Source organism: Malurus melanocephalus, unplaced genomic scaffold (assembly GCF_030028575.1).
Source record: "Malurus melanocephalus ecotype Western Australia unplaced genomic scaffold, MMel_1.1 scaffold_341, whole genome shotgun sequence".
Lineage (NCBI taxonomy): Eukaryota > Metazoa > Chordata > Aves > Passeriformes > Maluridae > Malurus > Malurus melanocephalus.
Genome location: NW_026623573.1, coordinates 86,400 through 94,261, shown reverse-complemented (window position 1 = coordinate 94,261; position 7,862 = coordinate 86,400).

The following is a 7,862-nucleotide window of genomic DNA, read 5'->3' as shown; positions in this document are numbered from 1 at the left end:
GGTTCACCCTCGCCCGGCTGCTCGCTTGCTCGGGTGCTGTTTCACCCTCTCCCGGGTGCTTGTTGACGCTCTCCCGGCGGGCCCGGAGCGGGGACAGGCGCGGGCGGCGGTCGGGCGGCGGCTGGCGGCGCACACGCTGCCGGGCAGGGCGGGCGGGAGGCGGGATGATGCAGCACGGAGGGGCCCGCGGAGMGGCTGCGGCGGCGGCTGACGTGAGCCCGGCCCCGCCGTGAGGGGCCGCGGGGGGAGGCTCCGCGCCGCCGCTCCTCGGGCGCTCCTCTGGCCGGAGGTGCTTCCCTGGAGCATTACGGGAAGAGAGAGAGCTAACAAATAACATTTAATCGTCACTGCAAAGCGTGATTTGTAAGAAACGCTTTGTTATCCAGAGGCAGCGTTTCATTTTAGGCCTTTACTCCGTGTGGCCTCAGGGCTGCAGGGGAAGCCCTCGGGCCCCTCGCCGACCGTTGCCGGCTTCCAGCGCCGCGGGATCTCCGGCCGGGCTCGGGGAAGGGCAGGGAAGCGCTCCCGGGAAAAGGACGAGCTGCCGGGACCGCAGGGCAGCCCTGAGAACTGGCATCGAGCTGCAGGAAAYACTCGCTTTTTAAAAGTAAAAGCAGAGCTTCAGGTCACCTCAGACTTTAAGACATCCCCCCTTTACCTTTCTTAGCAGTAACCAAAGTTTTGGGTTGCTCGTTGGAGGTTTTGTGATTGGGGTGGGTGGTTTTGTGGTGGTTATGTTTTGGGGATTTCTTTGTGTTGGTTTTTACTCCAATGGTTTAAAATATTTTTTAAATTTACAGCTTGGTTTAATATAAAGTGTTGCTTTATTGATAGCCCTAGGCCAATGTAATTAGAGTAACACCACGCTTTTTGCTCTCCTCTCTCCTCAGGTTGTTTTAAAYATTTGAAAAGTTCCTAAGAATTTTTAAAGCATTGCTGTAACCTGTCAGAGGGAGGAGTTTAGGATGACCCTGTTACCAACAAAAACATGCTGGTCTTAAAAACTCGTAGTTTAAAAAAAAAAAAAAAAAAACTCGTAGTTTAAAATAAAAAAAAAAAAAATATGCACACTAAAAAGTATTCATTGGATATGAATGGGGGGGGGGTAATTTTTAGCCTAAACTACGGGTTATGTCATAACATTTTAGATCTCAGTCAGAAAAGAATTGACTTCACTCAAAGTTTTGGAAGGCAGCTTTCTTGGCTGGCACTGCGGGAAAGTTACCTTCTTTTACCTAGTCTTTTAGGTTTTATTTTATAAAACAGATTGTCTCACTTAGCCAGGCATTCTTAGACCAGTAATTAGTAGCAAGGACAAGCCTTACACATACCTGCAAGCTAATTGCAAACTAATGGCAAAGAGTAAGAGAGAAAACTTCACAGAGCATATAGTCATATATAATAAAAAAMCATAAGTAAACAACAATTAAGTGCCCAGACCTTTCCGAGTTTTATTTTTCCTGAAAGAAGTACAAAGAACTCCCTGAAGTGTTTGATGAGGCTTCTCTTAAAGATTTGCCAAGATATATTACCTTGCCCTAATTGGCAGCTCTGAACTTACCTGTTTGTATTTGAAGGACTCGCCCACGTTTTCATCCAGGCTGAACGTTTTATAAAGCACAGCATTGTTTCAGTTGAAAATTTATGAAATCTAGTAAATGGAGGGTTTCAGGTTTTTGTTGCATGTAAATAAYGTGTGAACATTTAGTGTTGTGCAGGTCAGATTCATTGAAATGGGTGCACATGGAGCCACCTGCAACACCACATCCTTGTTCCACAGACAGCCCTTGCTGGTAACAATTCAGCCACGAGACTAAAAGGCAAATTGTTGCCCACGTGGGTTTTTGACTAACTGGAGAAAATTGGGATGAATACTACAGGGAAACACTGGAGAGCACCTGAAAGCTTTGTACYGAAACCATTTGAAAGAAAAAGTTCRTCTRTTGCAAAACTTCTACCTTAGAAGATAGGAAAGACTAGATCCAAGTGAAACATTCTCATTGTGTGCGTGCAAATCASGTGGTTTGCATTTCATTCCCCAAATTCTATGCAAACATATGCAAACATGGTTTTCTCTCTATTCCAGCATATTCCCTGTGTCTACCCTTCTTACACTCTCCCCAATGCACGTTCATGCCATCTTAGACAAACCCCTCTGACACTCTTCAAAAGCAGTTTGCTCACATCTAAAAGGATAACTTCAAAATAGCAGGTAACAATAAATTTCAATTATTCCAGGTCTCTGTTAAACAAAAGATGACACAGTATGGGTTCTTGCATAGGAACTGCAATGACTTGCTTAGTAAAAACTTGTATCCAACCTTTTCAGATGAAACAGCAATTCAGAATCAGGACTTCTTTGTTTATCTAGCTTTTGAAGRCTGCTATTAACATTTTAGATGTGCATCACAGAGTGAAACAACAMAACCACATTTTTTTTAGCATCATGTAAAACAAGCGAGTTAACTGTAGCCAACTCCCTATTTTTGGGGACTACATAAGCACCAGAACAGTGGTTTAAAAAAAGCAAGCTCCCAACCAGCTGGCTGTATTAACAAACAGAAGATCCCTTCCCAGCTCAACAGGCCCCACGACACTATGCAGATATTAAAAGCACTTTACAGTTTTGATTGACAGAAACCTGGCCTAAGCAGTTGAAAGCTGTACAKTTAATGCAGTCTAAGGTAAAAGCAATGTATTAAATAACCTGGCCCTGGTAGAATTTGTCAGGCCTTGCCCTGCTTGACAAGACTGTGTGTGGCCTGCAGTTTCTCAGACAGGGTGCTGCAAAGAAAGGAAGTGTTACACAAAAGCTGCATTCTCTCTGCTGTTTCCCCCCATCCCTTCTTTGCACAAGATCTTCTGCCTTTGTCTGTGTGTACATAAACCAGGGAAAAGCTCTGGTTTCTGCACACCAGTAGTCAGGACTCTTGGAAAACAGCTATTCCAGTCGTTTGTACACGTAAGCTATTGCTTACATTCTTCTTCTATAATTATATTGCTATAGAGACAGCTTTTTAAGATGTTGAGAATTTTGGAAGCATTTATAAACCAAGCCAGCATATTTATAAACAAAGCTTTTTATTAATAAAATGTTTACACCTTTTTTTTTTGCACAATACATCAGACTGGTAGTGATTTAGCATGTTATTACACTATAAAAGTTTATTATGAATGCTTAGGCTGAAAAGGCTGTTTACATTATATCAAATCAACATTTTTTTTATTTGCATTCTATGCACTATATGGGAGTGTAACAATTCAAACAAAAAGGAGAGAACAAAAGCCTGGTTTTCCTCATTAGCATCTACAAACCAACAATACAGACAAACCTGTACACRCTCTCAGGACCAGCCCAAGAGAAGACTAAAAATAAAAGTCTCAAAACATTCATAAGCTTGGGAATTCATCACTACAATATTTCATCACTAGTAATCTGACTACACTTCATGCAGTGAAGCAATGGTTGGAAATTTGTGCAGTTTACAGTGCTGCAAATGCTCTGTAACTTTGAGCGGCTTAAAGTTTGTTTTAGTAAGAGATAATATAGTAAGAAGGCACAGACCTTTCAACCCTTGTAACAGGTTAACCCCATCCTAGAATGAAAAGGCAGAATGTTGTTATGAGTGACAATTGCTGATAAAAAGGTTAACCTCCACACCTAATTTTACAGGCAAACATTTACTACACTGCAAGAGYTCTATGCATATCAGGTTATTTTTGTGTCCTGAACACACAACTGCAATTTCTCATTCAGAAAAAAACTTTTTTCTTCATTGTCCTCGGTGGGGGGGATACAAGTGGGAAGATTGCCAGGAGTCTTAAATGTCTTAGCTACAGAAATGCAATCCATTTCTATGCCTTAAATCAATTAMTTCACTGTCACAGTGTCAGTACAGAAATACAAGAAAGAAAGTTAAAATACAGAATAGTTGACTGGAGGCTTAGATCAATCTGCTCCTCCAGGTGAAYGCGCTTTTAGCCTTCACTATGTGGTAAAATACAGTCATGGCACAGGTCTCAGCTGCTCTAACAGTTTCATTAAGGCTGTGCTAATGAATTACCATTTTACTTGCAAATATTTGCTGCTGTGACAGATACTTCTAGAACTTTGTGGCAAAAAAGACACTCACCACCTATTGTTGTCTAAATCCCGTAAGGAAACAAAGAACAAATTGCCAAGGAAACATAATGGATTTAATAGGAAATACATACTGTAACACCATAAAAGTGAGGCAAGATAGTAGCAGTGAATCTATCAAGGTGTCAGAGTTACAGAATATTCAAGTGCAACAACTGGATGGAATCTCACACCCACAGTGATGAAGAACATGACAGAAGAGTGGTCTGTGTCCTTCCGCTTTTGAAAAAGGAGTAACAGTTGGTTTGTTCAATCATATGTATGTGAAAACATCAACAGSAATCAAGTAAATAAAATTCCAACCTTCTTCAAAGAAGAAAACCTTTACAAAAGTAATTTGCTCCTTAAATAAAATTTATAGTTAGTGTTTAAGCAAAAATTTAGGAACATCAATTTGCATGTTGATGTAACAGGAACAGCAAAATTGTTTCTTCTAATAAGTCTTTTTTTTAGACTGAGGAAAGTCATCCTGCTGCCCTGATTCTCCATGTAAAATAGGGAGCACCAAGTAACTCTCAGCCATTAGAACTTTTTAAAGTATTTCTGAATAGCTTTTTATAGCATGTACACTGACAATACTATGCTAAAAATTCAGGGTTGGGTGGGTGGGAGGACATGGGGGGAAAGGAAGAAAAAGCTGATCCTAGGAACATTTTGACATGTCAAGAGGCTAAGCTCCTCAGTATTCATGGATTTCAGGAGAGTCTTACATCCCTTGAAAGTTTTGTTATCTGTGACACTTCATGGAATAAAGTCTGGTARTGCTTGTTTGATTTTTTCTAAGTCATGTATTTTTGACTGTGGCTGAGCAAGAAGTGGTTTGCATCCAGACTTTTGAGACCTTCAGAATATCAGAAGGTTTTTTTTCAGAAACAAACACTGGTGTCGGAAGCCTAAATAATTTTAGGGAATTATGTTTTGGCACCTGAATTTTTGTATGATATACAAAAATGAAATTTCAAGCATATTCCTTTTGACAAGCTGGAGCCATATGACTCAACGGAAAGCTAATATAACTTTTAAAAATACTATAACCTGTATTTCCATCTTACATTGATAACTCATACCATCATATTTCTGTAAACCTTCTGTCACCTACCGTCACTAGACTGTGATCTATTACTAGAGATGGGATCTGAACATAAAACTTTAACAGTTTTCTTTAGAGAAATTTTTACAGATTTTTTATAGGCTTAATTCCAAGTACACAATTCTCCTGCTTTGAGTAACTGATATGATGTACAAACCATCTTAGGTGGCTGTAAAATTACTTCCTGCCAAAAAAGTTACGAAAGTTTGTCATTCTCTCTCAACTGTGAACCAAGCCTTTTCTAGAGGCTGAAAGTATTGAAGGGAGACACGTGAAGCCTTCTCAGAAAACGAACAGGCAGTGTGGAAGTTGAAGCCAGTGAATTATGCAGGCTCTCCTCATGYTGGAGATGATTTTGCCCTGCTTGTCTGTAGCTATTGCTGCTGAGTGAGGTTCACTCCAGGGTGACCAACTCCAGCRTTCTGACAGCTTCTGTCCTGTAAATCATCCATTCCCAAGATAGTCTTTGCAGATTGCTGACACAGCACACCACAAATAGCCTACACCATCCTTCGTACACACTAAGGACTGTTTCACAAGCAAATCATTCAAACATCATTGCTAAAGCTTCCTTTTCCAACTAATATTTSTTATACTGGAACTTAATGCTAATGTTAAAGAATAATTTAAGCTTTACACAGTGTAACAAAAGAATCTTGCTGAGGCCAACTTTTAAACCATTCAAGATATTCACCATAAATCACGTTTTGATAATTCAAATGAAGCTTTGACCAAGAATGTGGTTCTCCCTCAACCAGGTTAAAGGATTAGACTTTCCAAATCAGTAAGTATGTCCTGTATTCTCTCCTCTTATTCTCTCCCCAAGCAAGTAAATAATCTTTCTTGAGCAGGCTGGTAGCATTAAATGTAAAGCAACACATCAAAGCCTCAAGTCTGCAWAAAACGTCCTTCTAAGCCATTAGATGTCTGATCCTGTAGCACTTAAAGAAAGGGTCTCACTTATGTCACCAGAGATCTGAAGTGTAGTGATTTGCTGGACCTAATAATAAAGTCTTTACCTTCATGCAATAACAAAAGTTGTTAGAATTGTAGAACTTTTCAAAGCACCTATAACAATTGTCAGTAGTATGGTTACTAGACACTCCTGTTATTAAATGGAAGCTTCCAAACTTTGCCTGCTTGGGTACTTAATATGCCAGTTTTCAGTACATAAAATAGCCTGCAAAATTACCTACAGCACAGATTGGGAGCCTGGCAAGTCAACTAAGTGACTGTTCTAGTAGTGGGCTGGATAAAGACGTTCCAAAACTTGGGAGAGTACATTAGGGGGTTGCTCCAAAGCTTAAGAACAAAATATTTATCAAATTATATTTTTGTTCAATTCTATAACTTCCATGAGAAAGAACTGGTGGTGTTTAGAAGTTGTACTAGTCATATTTTTTTCAGTTACAAAATGCTCTGGATCAATGATATTATATGCACCTCGTTACGTTTTTACATACACGACACTTTGCCCTTTCAAACTTGTTCTGCAGAAATAAATCTGTGCAATGTGCTCTGGGATGACCCTGCTTGAGCAGGGAGGCTGAACCAGATGACCCACTGTRGTCCCTTCCAACCTGAACCATTCTGGGATTGTGYAATTCCCTTTGACAGTATCTGCAAGTTTAGTCTCTCTGATGAGCTCCACTCTTTAGACAGAAAGGCATGGTGGAATAAAACTTTAATCCTGAGCTGCTTTAACAACTTCTTTCCGGGAAAAAATATTATTAAAAATTTAGCTGGAATGGTTGATAATCAGTATTCCAAACACTCCAATACTAATGCATCTCCAAATAGAGAAGCTATGTTAGGGCAAAATATAATCAATTCCAGCAAGCCTAGTGCAGGATGAAAGCAGCTGACATAACAAATTATTAATACAAAAGAAACCATTTTTMTCCACCAAAAATGGAACAATGAGCATGTGCATCTCCTCCAGGGAAGACTGCATTCCAGCTTTCAGCAGGGCCAGTGGTCAATACTTATCTCAACTGAGAAGAAGCTACATCAACCGTCTGTCTCTTTAAATAGGCAAGTGTCAAAAAGCAGCCTCACTCCAGGGTTGGGAGTTTGGACAATCTGAAACACTGGCTGTTTGCATGTTTTCATTACCTGCAGTAATTCAAGCTCAGAACTGCAGAAAGGGTAGGATGTATGCCCAGGAAGCTGGATTTCTTGGGCTCTCTGGAGGCATGGAGCCTGTAGGACTGGGGCAAAGAAGGCAGAATTGGCAATGCAGGCAGGGTAAGGAAAAGGCATGACAAAAATGTAGTCACCAAATATCACTAAACTCACTGACCTGTCCAGAAACCTCAGTGTACCAGTTTGCCTGTTTTGCTCCAGCTCTCCAAGAATTTTCACTAAAACAAATGAATCTTAAGTATAAGTCTTCTAATGTCTCATGAACTTTCCTACATTCCCTTCAGAGAAAATACTTGAGATGATAGAAAACCAGATTAAAAAAAAAAGAATAAGCATCATCATGACCTCAGTTTGATACTACAGATAAACAGCATATTTTAGTATATACTCAAGTCTATTAAGCTCTTTTTCTTCAGAAGTATAAAAGTTTCTCACTAGTGCTGGTAAGAAACAAAAAGTAAAAATAAATAAAGTAGCACGAACAGG